Consider the following 19,801-nt stretch of genomic DNA (forward strand, 5'->3'; position numbering starts at 1 on the left):
CTCAGTGAGACCCTTAAAGAAGCACATCACGGTTTGATTTTATCAACTGTTTATGACAATTTTAACAGCTTTGATATTATTCTTCCTGGTGAAATTTTTATAAGAACATTTATTTGAAAATGCATTTACTTTTAAAGGAAAAATTTTATAAAAATTTTCCACAGTTAAGGAATTTTCATAGTCCAGACATGTATTTAAATATTTCTTAGATTCAATTTTATGGTTGGTAAACACAATTTTATAAGGATACTGTGAGAATGGTTTTCAAGATACATAATTTCTACACAGTTGCTACTTTATCTACAGTATTTAAGTCCCTTGTGATCTGGAACCATGTCTTATTTGACTGTTAGCCTAAGGTTGATTAAAAAACAAAAACAAAAACAAAAACCCACTTTTTCAGTTTAATGCTGTCACACGGTTTAAAATTTAATTCATGTTAATGATGTTTCTAGTAAGAAAATCTGCCTTTGATCTAGCATTTCCACTCCTAGAATTATGTCCTACAATAAAGTCACACATATAAAGGCGTAAGTAGAAGAATGTTTTTCCAGGATTGTCCATATAGCAAAAGATTTGAGACAACATAAACATGCATTCATAGAGAACCAAGTAAATAAATTATGATACATCGATACGATAGAATACGATGCAGTTGTTAAGTGAATAAGGCAGCTGTGTATACAGTGGTACGAAACGATCTCTAAAATACCTGTTAAGTAAAAAAGTGTAAAAGTAAATTAAGAACCCCACACACACCCATTGAAAATTCATAGCAATATAGAATATCTGGAAGGAAACACAATAAACTGACAATAGTCGTTATTGCTGAGGGAGGGAGGAACTCAAGGATTAGAAGGCAGGGGTGGGAGGAGCACTCACTTTTCACTAAAAAATACTTCTGTAACTTTAGCTATTTGTGTTACATATATATCTTACCTATTCAAAATATTTTAAGATGTGAATTAAAATAATCCATTAAATTTGGAAGAAAAAAAGTAAATGTGATCCACTATGGGCATACTTTCATATAGCATAATAGCCTAAAGTACTTGTAAATTTTCAGACTGTTACTTAGTTAACTCCAAATCAGTATTTAACAATATAAATCACAATTTAATGTCTAATTATCATGATGAAAACAGCTTTTGAATGTTGTATGTGTATAGCTGTATTCAAATACAAGCTGTTTTGACTTTTAACCAACATACCAGAACTAGGAGTGATTTTGTTGCATAATTAGAAAGCAACCTAGAATATATTTTTCTAAGATGTTTTTAAAGATAATGAGAAGCATTTTTAAATGTTTAAGAGAAAAGATATTGTAGTTCCTGGACATCTATCAGAAGAGAAAATTCGAATTCTATTTGTATTAGGCATCATAGTTCAGCATGCTCCTTGTCATTTTGGGCTGGAAGCACCCCAAAACTGGGATTCCCGAGACCTGTTTCCTCAAAGGGACAAGCATAAGTCCCATGAGTTTCCTGCACTTGCAACAGCAAAGCCATCCATGGTGCTCAGCCCTATCAATCAGTCCCAGCACAGGTGGTCAGGATCCACTCTGGGCTCTATACTGAAGCAGATGACTTACCTTCAGACGTCCTTTTTTAATCACAGAAAGAAGTTTCAGTCTTTCAAAAACAACTTCTCCCCTCTCAAGAGCGCTGTAGCAAACCAGTTCTCCAAAACCACCAGATGAACACACTTAAGTTTAGTATACTTACTGTTCATTTGCATTTAAAAGAGTACAAAATTATTTGGAGTTGGCTCAAGTAGTAGTAAGTTCTGATGAAGGAATAGGAGGCTTTAGTAGGACAGACTGAGGAGAATGAATGAAGATGGAGAGCTTGAGACCAAAAATCACACCCAGTCAGCCACCTAGCCTTCTTGTTCAATGCTTGATTGACTTTAAGGGTTCACATTACCACCTCACATAAGCCGCAATGTCACACTAGTCATCAGTAATGCTCACCGAATACAGCTGATTCACCCCTTTCTGGTCCAAGATGGGGTTGTATTTGCTGGCTCCGTTGGTGCATGGGGCTGTGTAACCTTTGTTAGCTATTATGATATGAGAAGAGGTGATGTGTGACACTCTAGGCTGGAACGCTTACTTGCTCTAGGCCAATATGGAACCCTGCAGAACTCTCCTTCCCTCCGCCATGGAGGTCAGCAACCTTCCAAATAACAGAAGCTCTGTCACCTGGGTCCTGGAGAAGAAAATACACCTAGGTGAGCAAGAAATTTTTGTTAATTTAAGCCACTCTTTGGGGTTATTTGTTCTCACGGTATATTCCAGTCTCTCCTTACTGATGCCTATGGGAGATACAGTAACCACGCCTAAGTGACTCAGAAGTAGCAGCCTTTGGGTTTGCAAGATAGTAATTAGGTTGAGTTATCAAATGGTAAATCTGATTTTTTTCTTCCCTTTAGTTTGATAAAACATTTTTTACTTGGTCATTAAGGCCCTTTTCCAAACACAAATATTGACTACACCTCTGGAATGTGTTAGAATTACCCCATTCAGAAACTGAGGAAATGTTTCTTTTTCTCTCTCTTTCCCCTTTCCTCCCATAGTTTGATGAGGAATTCTCCTTGATAGAAAAAAAGAAAAGTGGGTGTCTAGACAATTAGCCCACAAATATATTTTATTAAAGTGCTATGTAAAAAATTTCCTATTCATGGGAAAAGTTGGTATAATTTCATGGCATTCTAAATTCTGTAGTTTGCCACATTGTCCCAATGGAGGAGACGAGGTCGCAGAGCCCTGGAGTAAATTGTTATAGGCAGAGGAAGGCTTGGAAAAAATAGAACTTGACTCTAAGAGGATCACCATCCCACATTTGTATAGCACTTTACGATCTGAAGAGTGTTTTCTTCTCTATGACCTTTCTCAGGCTTTCTTTATCTAGCACATGTCGTCTCTTTGTATGTATATGTCCATGCAACAACACTGCATTTCCCAGGACAAGTCCTCTTCATTCCACATTATTGGCATGGAAATTGAAGCTCGGGGAGTCTAAGGGATTAACTTGTCCAAGATCTCATAGGCAACAAGTGACAGAGTCAAAATTCAAAACCAGATTTTCTGACTAAGTCCAAAGAATTCTCTCACTGTCCTACTCTGCTTGTGGAAACAGGGACAATGGAAAGAAAAAGCCCAGAGAAATCTCAGCCTATGATCAGGGGAAGCTTCCTGGAAGAAGTGGTACCTGTGCACATCCCCAGCCCTGCACTACCAGGTGTCGGTTTTCCCACAAATTAGTGATTGCCTTTATCTTCAGCATGGAACTTAATGTTTGTTAAATGAATAAGCAAACATATTGAATAAGTAAAGATGTTATTTTTAGATGTACAAAAAGCCTTCATTCTTACAAAAATGCACATTTAATTCCTGACCTCATAATCCCAAACCATGACCCCAGGTTTATCCCACAGCATTGCAGGACCCATGGCAACAGTACAAATGGGCGCCCACATACCATACATCAAATTATTTTAGAAGTAGAAAGCAAGCTAACAAGTGGTTAGCTAAAATACAGTCTATTCTCCTACCTTAACAAATACATCTTCATATTGATCAAAAATATTTAAAGTATATGTCAAGCTATGACTTCTAATAACTTAGATTTGCCAAAATACCAAAAACAACAGAATTTAATTTTTTTAAAGATTTATTTATTTTAGAGAGAGAGAGTGCGTGGGGTAGAGGGGCACAAGGAGAGGGAGAGAGAAACTTAAGCAGACTCCTTGCTGAGTGCAAAATCCTATGTGGGGCTCAATCCCACGACCCTGAGATCACCACCTGAGCCAAAACCAGGAGTCCGATGCTTAAATGACTGTATCACCCAGGTGCCCCAGAATTAAATTTTTATCATGCATGCTGTTGGTAGGTCAGTGATGTTTGAGTGAGAAATAAAATAAAAACATATATAATTCACAAATTACCATTTTGTGTTTTATAAAATTTTTCTTGCTTTAATTTCAGCAGAATCACTAAATACTATTGTTATAATCAAGATTTTCACATTATTTATGCTTTATTGACAGTAATGTCAAATTAGATCATCTGTCCCGAGTCACTTGTTTTTAAGTAGATTTCTGTTGGTTCCAGTTTGAAGAACCTTTACTCTGCTGAGATAATCACAACAGAAATTTTCAAATTACTAGTGCAATAGATTTAGAAATGAACAAGATGCACATATCTTGCTCAAACATTGTAATAGAGTCATATAAGATAAATTATTATTATAAAGATAAAATAAAAAAGGTTTTTATTTTCACTATGTGCATAGCTATCATGTATATTACAAATTTTATCTTCTCCCAAAGCAATATGTAGGTCCATTCAGTAATGTAAAGAATCAGTATTCTTTACATGCTTCATGCATTTTAACTTTATACCTACATACATACAAATTTGAGTGTTATAAATTATTTAATTTAATTGAGTTATATAATTGAGTTATATATTAATTATTACTTAACTATTTTTGTTATTATGTTTTATTTTATTACTTTATTTTATTATTATATACCTATAATTATATACTATTATATAATTAAATTATATTAATTGAGTAATATAAATTATTTAATATTGCAGAATTTCTGCAGCCTTAGTGCAACTCTTTCAGATATTGTGCTAATTTAGGAGTACTTCTGGAACCATACGCTGGAAGAAGTGGTGAAGCAAGAAAATAGACACTTGGTACCACTGGGATAGTTCATCATCTAAGAATCTATTTCGTTCAGGCTAATTAAAAGGAAGAATTTGACAAGTCAATCCAGTTATATTTTTCTCTTATCTAATCGTTTTCACTCCTTAAATTACTTCCTGGGCTCTCACTAGTGCAGTGTCTGCAGTATCAATAGTGATTCGATCTACACACCTTCACGTCAGTTGAACAGTTGACTTGTTTGGAGGATATCAAGCAGATTTTAGAGAAACACGTCTCTGAAATTGAATGGTGTCGGTCATAAGAATGAATCACCAAGTGGTAGAGGCACCCATGTGTTCTTCGATGACTTTATGTGTAAGACAAAGGGCCCTCTAGGTGTGGGACCCGTCAGAGGCCCCTTCTGCCTGGGCTAAGAGGTATGCTGCTGGGGGCGCCTGGGTGGCACAACGGTTGGGCGTCTGCCTTCGGCTCAGGGCGTGATCCTGACGTTATGGAATCGAGCCCCACATCAGGCTTCTTCGCTGTGAGCCTGCTTCTTCCTCTCCCACTCCCCCTGCTTGTGTTCCCTCTCTCGCTGGCTGTCTCTATCGCTGTCGAATAAATAAATAAAATCTTAAAAAAAAAAAAAAAGAAAAGAGGTATGCTGCTGAAGACCCATTGCAGTGGTGCTGGGGGCCGTCCTAAGGGGTTTAAGCCACTGCTGTAAAGTCTGAGGGAGCTTTTTGCCAGACCCCCTTCCACTTTACCTGTTCATCATCAATTATTCGTGGCTGAGGATACGTAAGAAAAATAAAATAGTACTAGTATGATTTAGCACATATATTCCCAAGCACCACTATAAGCGTTTTACGTACATTATCATATTTAATCCTGACAACAACCCATGAGGTAAATACTCTCACTCTTCCCCGTCTTATAAATGAGAAAATTGAGACATATAACGGTTAAGTAATCAGCCTCCGATCGCAATGTTGTAAGGCGGAGCTGGTACTTAGAATAAGGAAGCCTGCCTCCAGAGCCTTCTCTCATAGAACAGAAGTTAGTCATAACCCTTTTATTCCATGACTTCCTCTCTCTTCAGGTCTTAATCTTTATTTGCTTTTTGATCACTTAAAATAATTTTTCAGAAAAGTCCGTGTAGAGGAGCATGTGGAGAGCGTTGAAAGCGCTTGGCTTCAAATCCCAGCTCTACCACTTTCCAATCACCTGGCCTTGGAAGCCACACTAGCAACGTGGAGATGGTCACAGGACAGCTCTCACAGAGTTTGTATAAGGAATAAATGAAGGGCGCCTGGGTGGCTCAGTTGGTTAATCGTCTGCCTTTGGCTCAGATCATGATCCCAGAGTCCTGGGATCCAGCCCCATGGGGGGGTGGGGGAAGCTCCCTTGCGTGGGCACAGGAGTCTACTTCTCCCCCTCTCCCTCTGCCCCTCCCTCCTGCTCAGGCTTGCGCACTCTCTCACGCTCGCTCTCTCTCCAGTGTGCTCTCTCTCAAATAAATAAAATCTTAAAAAAAAAAAAAAAAAAAGAATAAGTGAGTTACCAGTGTAAAGAACTCATAATAGTAAGTGCTGTACAAATATTTGCTTCCGTTGGTGGTGGTGTTATATATGGTTTATTTTCTGAGCGCTCCAATAGGGATAAAAATAGTACCTTCCTCGAAGTTTGTTGAGTATTAGATGAGTTAAAATATGGGCACTAAAACAATGCACCCCACAGAGGAAATGCTGTTCGCTAGTTATATCATCATCATCATTTGTTATTATTATTCTTACGTGTGATGTATTTTCTGAGGCTCCCAACACAGGAGAAAAATCTTTTCATTTCTTTCACTCATGAGTGAAACTTCAGCTCAATATAAGTAGTTGGGTCACTGGAAATGTGTGCCTTTCAGTGGCACTCGTCTCAACCTTTTTTTCCCCAGCACCCTGAGGCGAGGGGCACCCCCCCCCCCAGCGGTGCCTGGGGCTACCGAGATATTCTGAGACTGCTTAAGTGGTGAGCAGAAGGAACACAGAAGGGGAGTGAGGGGAGCGAGAGAGGGAAGACGAAAACAGAAATAAAGAAGGATGAAAAGAGCCAGGCCTTGGAGGAGCCGCACTGCAAGCAGCCGTCAAAGGCTTAACCGGAGGAAAGCAGACGAGCGCGTCCGCCTGTGCAAGGTGACGGGTGGTCTGGGAAGAGCAGCGAGAATGCCGGGAAGTTCGCAAGTTTGTTGCTGGACTGCGGGGAAATTTCTCTCTGGTGAGCTCAATTTTCCCTACAAAATAGGAAGTAGAGTCATCTGCCAGTAGCGAGGCTGGGGAAGTCGTAAGGTCCGGGTTTCGAAAAAGAGAATAGAGGAAGTTTGAGACGGTGGTTGTGGACAAGGGGAGAGGCGATGGGCCGCGCGGAGGGCCTGGATGCCTCCGCCGGGGCTCCACAGACGCCGTGCGGTTGCGCGGTTTCCTTCAGCGGCGCTCGGAACGGCTGCACGGGCGCCGGGAAGACAGACAGCCGGGGAGCCTCTGCAGAGCTGTCGCCGCGGAAAGCAAGCGAAGTTTAAAGATTCTGACAAGACAGAGGATGAACCGATCAATCAGAACAACTAGGCTAAGTCGAGAAGGAAGACGGCGAAGGAGCTGGAAGGGAGGAAGTGGGGTTTATCTCGGGATAAATGAGATTAGAAAGCAAAGGAGGTGGGAGCAGACTAGTGTGAAGGTTGTCAGGCAGCGTAACTACGGGCAGAGATTAGTAAACAGTCCAGATTTGAATACATGTCAGTATAAGCAGTTCTGCATTATGACAACATCGGGGTGCCCCCCAGGGGAGTGAGAGGGAGGGTTGAAGAGAAATGAAAGTGAAGGTCCCTGGAGATGAGAAATAAAGAAACTGAGCGTCCAGGCTCTTGGATGGTGCAGAAGTTTACTGAGGCTGCCATAACAAAGCCCTACAGACTGGGTAGCTGGAACAACAGTAATTCATTTCCTCGCAGTTCTGGAGGCTAGCAATCTGAGATCAAGGTGTCATCAGGGTTGATTTCTTCTGAAGGCTCTCTCCTCGACATGTACATGGCTGGCTTCTTCCCGTGCCTTCGCATGGTCTTTCTTCTGTGCGTCTAGGTCCTATCCTCTTCTTGGAAGGATACCAGTCATATGGGATTAGGGCCCATCTCAATGATTTCATTTTACTTTAATTACTCTTTAAAGACCGTATCTCTGCATATAGTCATATTTTGAGATTCCAGGGGTTTGGACTTCAACATAAGAATTTGGGGAGGACAAAATTCAGCCCATGACTGGTGGGTCACCCACAAAGAGACTGAGAAGGATGGTAGAAAGCAAAGTAGCGATGAAGAGCATAAATGAAGTACTAAGTTCTTTAGTGACCGAGGGCCTGATTAATTAGCTTTCTGCTGTTTCACAGAGGCCATGTCTTCTTGCATATTACTTAGGATTCCAAACTCTTTTCTTCTTGCAATACTTTTTTTCATAGACCCATAACCTCTCCACTCCAGCAAACCTCAGTTTGTTTCCTCAGATTAAGAGTCTCTCATGGTTTGTCTCCCTCTCTGGTTTCGTCATTTCATTTTTTCCTCTCTTCCCCTATGATCCTCTGCCCTGTTTCTCAAATTCCACATATGAGTGAGATCATATGCTAATTGTCTTTCTCTGCAATTATCATATGGTTTCACTCATTTATGGAACATAAGAAATAACAGCAAGATCGGTAGGAGAAGGAAGGGAAGAATGAAGGGGGGGTAAACAGAAGGGGGAATGGACCACAAGAGACTATGGACTCTGGGAAACAAACTGAGGGCTTCAGAGGGGAGGGGAGTGGGGGATTGGGATAGGCCGGTGATGGGTAGTAAGGAGGGCACGTATTGCATGGAGCACTGGGTGTTATCCGCAAGCAATGAATCATGGAACACTACATCAAGAACTAATGATGTACTGTATGGTGACTAACATAAAGTAATAAAAAATTATTATTAAAAAAAAGATAATTGTCATTCTCTGATTGACTTATTTCGCTTAGCATGAAGTTCCATCCACATAGTTGCAAATGGCAAGCTTTCATCTTTTGAAGGCTGCATAATATTTGTGTGTGTGTGTGTGTGTGTGTGTGTGTGTGTGTATCACATCTTCTTTATCCATTCATCTGTCAATGGACATCTAGGCTCTTTCCATGGTTTGGCTATTGTGGACATTGCTGCTATAAACACTGGGGTGCACATGCCCCTTCAGATCACTACATTTGTACCTTTGGGGTAAATACCCAGTAGTGCAATCCATGTTAACTTTTGTTGTAGTCTTGGTCTTTTGTCTTTTACCAAAAGATGGGGTGTGTGGCTTGCAAAATCCTATCCTTTTAGGCATTGGTGTGATCCCTCATTGCCTGTGCAGCTGGAGATCTGGCTGGTGTGCAGAGTTCCTGGCCATGGCCCGTATCTGACAGATACCCATCCTATGTAACAGGGCAAGGCTGAAGTCGAACCCACTCTCATCCTTGGCTAGATTCTCTAATACACTGAAGGACATAAAGCTACATCTACAACATACGCACTACTAGGACTGTTGGAACTTTCTCATTTTCTGCTCTTCTTTGTCAAAATAATATCTACCTTTTATTGAACAAAGCATTGTACGAGGCCCTGTGAATTGAGCTCTCTATTTTTTATCTCATTTAATACAGCAATCCCAGATGAGGACATTGAGAAAAGAGACTTTAAATAAACTACCCAGAGTCACCCAGCTGGTAAGTGGCAAGTCTGTCTGGCTCTTAAGTACTGCACTCAACGACAATGCTTTATTTGTGGGGAGCAAATGTTCCCAGGTGCAATGACATACCACCAATCTCATTTCCTGTGAGATGTTTATGAAAAATGAGAATAAAGGAAAACGGTGTATCTCAAAAGGTACTTCCTATGCCGTCCTCCCCCACCAGGGGTCAATTTTTCCAGGGTCAATGGAGAAATACATGGCTTTTTACCTCCTTTCAGCTTAACTGGCCTATTCTATTTCAGGAGGCAAAAATTGGTTAGGTCACAAATTGTCTTGCTCAATCTACTTTTATTTGGCTTGTGGTAATGGGTAAATTGTTCACAGGTTTTAGCAATAGATTATCTGTCAGTTTTCATTTTTAACATGAGGTAATGTGAGATTTTGTCTTTTGTCAATGTTTCACAGACATTGTAGTGTGAGATTGGGAGAAACTGAATCAGAGACTAGTATTTGAATGCTATTTTATCACAGAATTTTTACTGTGTCTCTGTGTGTGGGGAGGGTCGGGGGGTGTCTAACCTCTTTCTTAAATTTTACCACCTTGGAAAATCACTGGCGTCATTGATAATTTGGCGTTTGAGATGCTGAGCTAATGTTGGGAAGGACACATATGTTAAATCATAATGAGAGCTTGCCTACTCATTAATTAAGTAGGTTTTTCCTCTTTGTAGATACTTTGGGCTTTAGAGATTGGGGGTAGAAGGGTCTAAGCAGAATACAGAGAGTAATTTCTTGTATGGAAATTTGCCTTTGCAACACTCACGCTACTGGACTTGGGTTCAGACTAATAATCAAACCCGTGAGACACAAAAGACTTCACCCGTCTCCAAATTTACTTTGTTTAAAGAAAAAATCAGAACAAGTTAGAGCACAGTATATAAGTACCAAGTAAACAATACAAATGACATTTCGTAGAGTAGAGGTCTCATAATTCGCAGGCACAGCTCTCAATGTCCCAGTGCATGGTCATGACAACAAATGATGTTGAGTGGACACAGCCCCTCTCAACTCGAGAAAGCCATCAGTTCTGGGGTACCTTCAGTTTTTACACCTAACCATGCAGTCCCCTCAGGGCTTCGGGATTCATGCCCATTCTCTCAACCATGAATTGCAGGTACTCAGTTTGGGTACGTTATAGGATTCTCATTTATTTTGAATCTGGCATAGGGAAACTTCTAACAGTTCCTCGAGTTGTGTTACAGGAAAGATTAAGACCAAGGGTCAAATGCTCAGGCACCCTGAAGCTAATGAGCCAGAACGTGCTCTGAACCTTTCCTTGAGCCTGCGAAGCCAGCTACAAAAATAAGCTTTTGTTACTTAAAAGTTCCCTGACTTTATAGGAAGCATTTTTCATTTTTCAAGAGACAAATGCACCTTTTAAAAAATAGGGAAAGAGAAGAAATTCAATTCCTGAAATTCCTTTTTGTTTTCTTAAAAAGAAATAAATACTGGCTCTCTAACCCAAAACAAGTTTCACTTTAGTGTTCAAACAAGTGAACATCCAGAAACATAGTAATTGGCATAAAGTTTGGGGAAAGCTACTTGCTCAGAAAACCCTCTCAAGAGGGTTCTCAAAAAATTAAAAAGACAGCTACCATATGATCTGACAATTCCACTTCTGGGTGTTTATCTGAAGATAACAAAAACACCAATTCAAAAGGATATGTGCACCCCTCTGTCCATTGCAGCATTATTCACAATAGCCCAGATATGGAAGCAACCTACGTGTCCATCGATAAATGAATGGATAAAGATGCAGTGTGTGAAGATATATATACAATGGAATATTATTCAGCCATTAAAAAATGAAATCTTGCCATTTGTGGCAACAAGGATGGACCTAGAGGATATTATGCTGGATGAAATAAGTCAGACAGAGAAGGACAAATATCATATGATATCGGGGCGCCTGGGTGGCTCAGTCGTTGGGCGTCTGCCTTCGACTCAGGGCGTGGTCCTGAAGTTCTGGGATCGAGCCCCACGTCAGGCTCTTCCACTGGGAGCCTGCTTCTTCCTCTCCCACTCCCCCTGCTTGTGTTCCCTCTCTCGCTGGCTCTCTCTCTGCCAAATGAATAAATAAAATCTTTAAAAAAATATATCATATGATATCACTTACACGTGAAATGTAAAAAACAAAACAAATTAACAAACAAAACAAAACAGACTCCTAGATAAAGGAAACAAACTGTTGGTTACCAAAGGGGGGCCAGACATTGGGGGGCAGGACAAAATAGGTGAAGGAGATTAAGAGGTACAAACTTCCAGTTATAAAACAAATAAATCATGGGGTTGTAACATACAGCATAGGAAATGTAATTAATAATATTGCAATAACTTTGGACGTGACAGATGGTAACTAGATGTATTGTGGGGATAATGTCGTCATGTATAAAAATATCAAATCACTAAGATGTACACCTGAAACTAACAGGATATTATATGTCAATTGTACTTCAATTAAAGATTTTATTGATTGATTGATTTGAGAGGTAGGAAGGGCAGAGGGGGAGGGAGACAGAATCTCCAGCAGACTCTGCACTGAGCACACAGCCCAAAGTAGGGCTTGATCCCATGACACTGACTTCATGACCTGAGCAGAACCAAGAGTTGGACGCTCAACTGACTAAGCCACTCAGGTGCCCCAATTATACAATTAAAATAAAAAAGGATCCTATCAAAAATCAGACACATACATTTATGGATAACTCATTTTTGCTGATCTTATACAAAGGAAGATATTGCCCATGATGCCCATGATAGTTACTTTTATTTCCATATGCATATACTATATGAGGCCATGTGCAAAGAACATTATATTGTTTAATCTATAGCATAAAATAGCATTCTTTTATATCCTTCAGTCCTCAACCATCTGTTACGTTTATCCTAAAAAATATAATAATTAAAATTTTACACATATATAAATAAAATAAATAAATATATATATCTGTGTTTGTGTGTGTGTGTGTGTGTGTGTGTGTGTTTACTAAATTTTTCAAAAATTCCTGGGGAGAACTTTATTATGCCTTTAAAATCCTTATTATTTTGACACGTTTCATGGCTAAATAAAACTGTTTTAATTTAAGCTAAGAAAACTAATTGGTATCAGATACTAAAAGTTCTTGTAAATTGTTGGAAGTGTTAGTTCTGGGAATAGCATTTTTATATTTTTCGTATTGGTTTGCCTTTGAGACAAACTGCAACAAGAAAGCAGGTGATAAGCCTTTGTTAATGCCTCTGGGAGAAAATGCTGTAGCTACAGACTACTGTTGATAAACAGATTTTGAATTAATTAGTTCTACATAATTATGTGAGCCATCAAGTCTCTAAACTCAAATGCAACTTGTCTTATATTGCTTTATATACAAAGAAGAAAAAAATTTTGTTTCGTACCTTACCTCTTTTAGAGTATAGTTTCAATTTTTTAAAAGCAATGATCGAAATTTTTAAATGGCTTATGTTCAAGGCGTATTAAATATTTATTCTCAGATTTATAAAATGAGATAAGAAGGGATTCACTTTGTATAAATTGTTACATTAGTGACAGAATTGGGTCTCAGAACATTCAACTATTCCTTCCTCATACCTAGTGGAAATTATATTTTGTTAACAGAAAATGCCAAAGTGAACATCCTAAGAGAAGTAGCCTGGCAATAAAAGAGTCAAGCTTTCCCCAACATATTTTTAAGAATTTTCCTGCACAGCTACAATAGCAAAAACAACAACAAAAAAAAGTTTTTAAAGAAAAGCAGAGGAAAATGCTTAAAAAAGTAATAAGCAGGAAAAAACCTCAAACATTTCTGACAGACATAAAAGAAGCCTCAATAAATGGAAAAAAATGACATAAGAAGATTTAATATTGTACAAATGTTAATTATTATTACCAAGTATCAATACATAAGTTTAAAATAATGTAATCAAAAGTTTAATTAGATTTTTGGAATTCTGGCCAATTTTTAAAGGAATGATCTAGAAGAAAACCATGAGGATGAGATATATTTAAAAGAAGATTTGTGTTGAGTAACTTGCTCTACTAGAAACTGACATATATTATAAAACCACAATAATTTTTAAAAAGTGTTATGGACTAGTGTAAGAATAGGCAGAGAAGGGGTACTTGGGTGGCTCAGATGGTTGAACGTCTTCCTTTGGCTTATGCTGTGATCCCAAGGTCCTGGAATTGAGCCCCACATTGGGCTTCCTGCTCAGCGGAGGGTCTGCTTCTCCCTCTCCCTCTGCTCCTCCCCCCACTCACTCTCTCTCTCAAGAAAATAAATAAAATCTTAAAAAAAAAAAAGAATAGGCAGAGAAATCAAAGAAACAGCATAGATGGCCCAAAGACAGACCAACATAAGTTAAAATTTACCCTAAGCACATAATCCAAGCTTTGTTGCCAATCATTTGTTTTAATGCTTTGCTAAATAGCAAAAATCGTGAGAAACTCCTGAAGTAGTCAACGACAGGAGATGAGTAAAACAATGACGGCATATCTATCTCGGTGGTGGAGTATTATATAACCATGTAAAAGCATAGGTTTGACAAATAATTGATGGAAAAACGTTCATGAAAAAATATTAAGCGAAAAACACCTGATTCAAGACTATGTATATATTTACATATATTTTATATGTAAGTGTATATAAATAAAAATACATAGATTCATTTGTATTAGGCATATTTGATTTTTTAAAGACTTAAAAGACATACATCAAAGTTTTAAAATCAGCTAGCTGTATATAATAAAATTATATGTGACTTTTTACTTTCTTTTTTACATTTGTTTGTACTTCCCAATTTTTCCATAATTGTTGACATCTAAGAGACTTTATGTATACCTCTACCTCAGTAAAAGAATGGGATACATGAAATATCTTAAAAGCTGGTTTACTTTATTTTATTTCAATAGTTAGTTTATGGCTTATCCAAATCTGTTGATACTGACTTCAGCCACTTAAAATGCAAAGTCTGATTTCTCTGTGGCTTCCAATTTCAAAAAATCAAATGTCATGTTTTCCTTCCCAATAAGAACATATAAGTAATACATATGTCAATGCAAGGCGATATTAGTTTGCTGTTCCAGATCTGTTATACAATTATATTAAGTCCAGTTTTACACTTCTCAGTAGAAAAAAAGCTTATATTTTTAATACCAGGATAATAATTCTCAGTAAAACAAGACCTATTTATAATTTGTCTTTGAATCATCTTTATATGTATTTGTCTATAAATAACAGAGATCTCTAACTCAAAATTAATTGAGCAATGAGAAAATTTACTTCCACGGAAGTCTGGAGCTCGGGTGGGCTCGAAGCGGTCTGATCAGGGGCTCAGTTATGTCCAAAGAGTCCACGCCCATTTCACTTCTCCACTCAGGCATTTTTACTGCCTCAGTTTCCAGGCTGGTTCCCTTCATGGGAACAAGAGGGATGCAGTGGCTTTAGTCACAAAACGTCAAGAGGAATAACATGGGCCACCTCTTCCTATGTCTCTTCCTTTCACAGAAGCCCTCGTCAGACCTTGTCAGACTGCTCAGATCTCCTTGGCCAGGACAGAGTCATGTGGCCAGCCTTAACCCAATGCAAGGGGAAGGGGATTAACATAATTATAATAGACAATATGGCTTGGGGTCAGCTTTCCCTGAGACCCTTGGAAAACGGATATGTAAACACAATCTGGGTTCTGCTGTGGAAAAGGAAGACTGGGTGTGGAGGCAAGGACGGGGTGGGGATGACGGTGGGGTAGTGTGGCATGAATGTTGGATAGGCAATCTATTCTCCAATCCTCCATTGCTGATAATGGCAATAAGAAGAGGGAGGATACTTTCTTAACTAAAGATAGTAAGAGACACTGTGATAGATGCTGAAGTTCTAACAGTGGACGGGACCTAACCTTTCTCCTCCAGGAGCTTACAGTTTTAACAGAGAAGATACACAAGTGAGCAGACAGCTCCAACATAGGGTGCTATGTCATGGAGCCTGGGAAGCTACCGGGATGGGGCACTTAACCAGCCTGGAGTACCAAAGAAGCAACATCTAAGCTAGGTCCTGAAATTTGAGGAGTTAGTCCTGTGTCTATCAAGAGGTTGGCATGTCTGGGGAGCCAGGAAGCGTAGAGGCTAAAGATGTAAACAGGATAGAGATCGTGTAGGGCCTTGAAGGCCATGCTGAGAAACTTACTTTGGGTCCTGAAGAAATTGGGAATCCAGTGTTAAAATCAAGAAATAATATAACCTGATTTCCTTTTTAGAGCATTTAGTCCATCTGCGGAGTGGAGACAAGCCTAGATTTAGGGATCATTTAGATGTTTTTAAAGTAATCCAGCCCAGAAATCTGGAAATTAGAGGATGATTTGAGTTTACAGTCCAGGCAACAAAATGGATGCTGGTACTATTGACAGAAATAGGTAACCCACGAGGGTCAAACAAGTGTGGGGAGAGATTATGAGTTTAGTTTCAGACATTATGTGTTTGAAGTGCTTATGGGACATCTAGATGGAAATGTGCAGTAGACAGTACTGTTTGGTTAGGCTTCCTATGACTATACCAACATTATGGAATTGCTATTAAATACCCCCCATGAAAATCTCAGCAAATAATACTAGCAATTGCCAGATTATCCAGGCATTTTCTTTATTTCTCGCTCTGACATGATTTGAGTGATATGATGAGAAAAGTCATAGCAAATGTTTTGCATGCTGACAATTTAAACTAATAGATATTTTTAGATGTTGTGTAAGAAAAGAGCTCTGGGCTAAAAATGATGCTGACATTTAAAGGCTCTCTGTAAACTTCAGAAATGTGTAGCCTTAGACACCAGGGCTAGGAGTTTAGAAATAATGCTTAACATCTAAACTTAATGCTTTTTCAACTTTGTTTTCTGTCTTAGGTTCAGACATTCCTACCCCTGTGCACTTTAAAAATGTGCACTCTTCTATGTTGGGCCCAAAGAGCCTGACTTATTTTGGGTTCAGATTATTTCTGGCAGGTCTGTTCTTTCTAGGCCTTTCGTTCCTCTTCCCAAGTGTCTCTGGAGGGCAGAAGTCTAGGTCTTATTCTCCATGAACAAAATGGTCTTCAGTCTAAAAAACATTGATATAAATCCTTTTTAAGATTCATCCAAACTATATTTTTAATAATATTTTTGTTTTGTATAATTTTACATAATTTATGTTATACAGATTCCTGGTAGAAATTTGGAAAATACAGAAATGCATAAAAAAAAGTAAAACTGAATCATAATGGTACCACCCAGAGATAGCAATTGTTAACATTTTGTTATATTTATAATCTTCTTTGTGTCTGTATATGATATAAATATATTGTTTTCTTAAAAATCAGGATTATATCCCACAAAATATTGTGTAAGCCTGATTTTTATTTGCCATTTATCATGACCATCTTGCCATATCTTTGAGTATGCTTTAAGAGCATGATTTTTTAAATAAAAATTTTATTACATCATATTATATAATGAAAATCATTATTTAACCAAGCAATCCTGCTTCTGTGGACATTTAGGCAATTTTCATTTTTTTATAATATAAATAAATGTTGGGTGAATATCCATGACCGTAAGTCTTTGTGACTTTGATTATTAAGGAAATCCTCAAAAGTTGAATTACTGGGTCAAAGGATGTGACCATCTTAAAAGCTTTTGGTGCATATTGCCAAATGCTCATTCCCAAGAAGTCTGTACAAATCTATACTCTCACCACTAATGTATATGCCATCTAGTCCAGAGTAAATGACTTGTGGTTTACTTCTCTAATAAGTACCATTAGAACAAGACTTCTTTAATGTTTTCATAGTTCCTAAACCACTTTCTTATACTCTAAAGTTGACGAATGAGGTTCTTCATCTCATTCTGAGGCTACAACCCCCTAGAAGGAGGAAAGAGCCACGGATTTGGGGGTGGAGAACCAGGCTCTAGTTTTAGCTCTTTTACCAACTAAACTCAGTGTTGAGTCTGGCAATCTAACTTCCTCCAGCCTTGGTTTTCTCTGTCCCAATGCCAAGACTGTACTAGAGACTGAAGATCTCCATAGTCCCTTTCCTAAGGAGAATAATAACAATTTTTTTATAGGTAAAACAAGAATTTTGCAAACAGTCTCAGTAAGTGTTGTTACAGCATCTGATCTAAGAACATGGCATGATGGTCTTCTCTAAGTAAATTGTTCTTTCTTTGACAAGCTAGTATCCTTCCTCTGTAAGCAGATTCTGAAGCTTAGACAGTCAAAATTAGAAGTAGTGGACTGGTCAGCCACCTTCAGGATATGGATAGACCCCAAAATCTCCCCCCACCTCATTCATTCCACCATTACAGCTTTATGCCTTACATCTACAAATAAAATAAATAATCTTAGGAGGAAATTCATAATCACAGCCTTGAGGAGGCTGGGCCTCTAGTGGGAGTAGGAATCCTAGGGCCATTTAAATAAGCCTGTAGTGAGGGCTAATGATATAAAACCACACCAAAATCCCTTAGAAATCATTGCCCAAAAAATGTCTATAAACATTCAAGAAGATTTGATAGTACAACCAAAGTCCCTTGATTTTACTTCTTCCCCTTTGTTTCACCATTACCCTTGGGCAACCAAAAGTGTTTTCCAGCCATTTCTCGTCTTTCCAGATTTTCCAAGCTTTTAATTCATTCATATCTAAATCCTAAGAGACGTTGTATCTGTTGAACAAAATATCTCAGCTACGTTTGGTTGACAGATTTTTAACAATATATATTTATCTAGAAAAGGAAAAGCAAAGTATTAACAACCCCCAAAACCCCAAATAATTCAAAGAAGTATCAAATTATCTTACAGATAATAAAGTACTACAGCTATCTTTGGCTCCTAAGAACCTCTGATTTGCCCACAATTTATTCATAATAAGCAAGCAGATATGCAATCACCAAGTGTCTTATGACTCCTAAGAGAGAACACAGGATTGCAACAAGGGTTTGGGGTAAAGGGCAGCAAAGGTCATCAGGCTGAGGCTGCCCAGATGGACCTCAAAGGGAACCTCACCCTGGTTGTTACATATGTCTCAGACGCACACTGCTCAACTCTTACACCTTGGTAGCCATCGAACCCTGAAATACTACTGCAACATTAACTTCGATTTTTTTTTACCTTCCTACAGAAGGCAAATTTCAATGCTTTCACCTAAATAGACTCACTGAAGGTTATAGGCAGTAGTTCTCACCAAAATATTAAATACATGCATTATACATATACTCGTGCATATATTTAAGTAATACAAACTTGCTCTAACACTTCACGAAGGGGACAATCCCCTTTCAGAGAAGTGAGAGATGGGGTGGAAGGCAGGAAGCATTTTTTGGGATAAAGAATAAAAAATAAGGAAGAGAAAAATGGAAAAATCTCAGATCAGCTGGGGGACACAGTCGACCTTGTTTGGAATGAGAAGGCCCAGGATTGGCCTGGCATTTGGGAATTAGCTTACTGGATATTCTGTGTGTCTGGCCAAGCAGGGCATTTACAGGGACATGAAAGTCATCTAAATTTTATTTTGCTCATATGGCACCATGGGCAAGAGCAGCTCCATCTTGGGCCCAGAAAATTATTTCCAAAACCCCTAACCAATTAAATCAATCTTTTCAAAAGTACGTCTCCAGGATCAGTATTTTTGTTGGGCTCCCCAGGTAATTCCAGTATGTACCCAAGGCTAAGACCTCCGATGCAAGATTTATCTCAGGTAACTATTATATACACTTGGGCTTTTTGTGTTTATTTGAGTAATACAGAGCCAGAAATTATAGTAACAATTAATGAAGTGAATCTCCCACAGCCTCCCCATACCCGGAGTCCCAACTATATTGACCCTTCTTTGTGAGGCACCGGCTGTGGTGTTTGTCTTACCCCAACCTGAATCTTCAATTCCCTGCTTGGGAGTCCTGAGGTCACCCCAGGAATTCTAACACACCTCATAACATTTTTGTTTTTTTCTCAGCCTACTCTGAAACCACTTCGCTCAGAATTCCTGAAAGGGCCTAGAATTATCTCTCTCCCTGAGATGCTAAATCAGCTCAGGTGGACGGCTGTTAATGTGAATCCTCTGGAATCTGTTACTTCTATGAAGGGTTTAGAAAAGCCTAGAACATGGCAGCTTCAAGGGATGATTGGCGGAGAGAGGAGGGCAAGGGAGGATCTCTGGACCCTCCTGAACATCACCTCCTTTCCTCCCTCTATTCTTTGACATGGACAATTCCCATTTTCTCTCTCTCTTATATATCTTATATAGGGTACCATAAGAACTCAGCTTCAAAGTGCTAGAACGATTCCCTTGGCAAAAAGACAAGCACCCACTCAACCTCTTCACTCCGTCTAAGGGGTCTGCTTTCT

General features: G+C 38.8%; 1 long non-coding RNA gene across 1 annotated transcript in view; it reads left to right on the forward strand.

The window, feature by feature from the left end:
* The first annotated feature begins 6,660 nt into the window (after positions 1 to 6,660).
* LOC130544509 (uncharacterized) overlaps positions 6,661 to 19,801 on the forward strand; it is a 43,406-nt gene continuing 30,265 nt past the window's right edge. The window contains exons 1-2 of the long non-coding RNA XR_008960835.1: positions 6,661 to 6,926; positions 9,357 to 9,419. This is a non-coding gene — a long non-coding RNA (uncharacterized LOC130544509). The remainder of the gene's footprint in view (positions 6,927 to 9,356; positions 9,420 to 19,801) is intronic.

The sequence above is a fragment of the Ursus arctos genome, unplaced genomic scaffold (assembly GCF_023065955.2).
Source record: "Ursus arctos isolate Adak ecotype North America unplaced genomic scaffold, UrsArc2.0 scaffold_1, whole genome shotgun sequence".
Classification (NCBI taxonomy): domain Eukaryota; kingdom Metazoa; phylum Chordata; class Mammalia; order Carnivora; family Ursidae; genus Ursus; species Ursus arctos.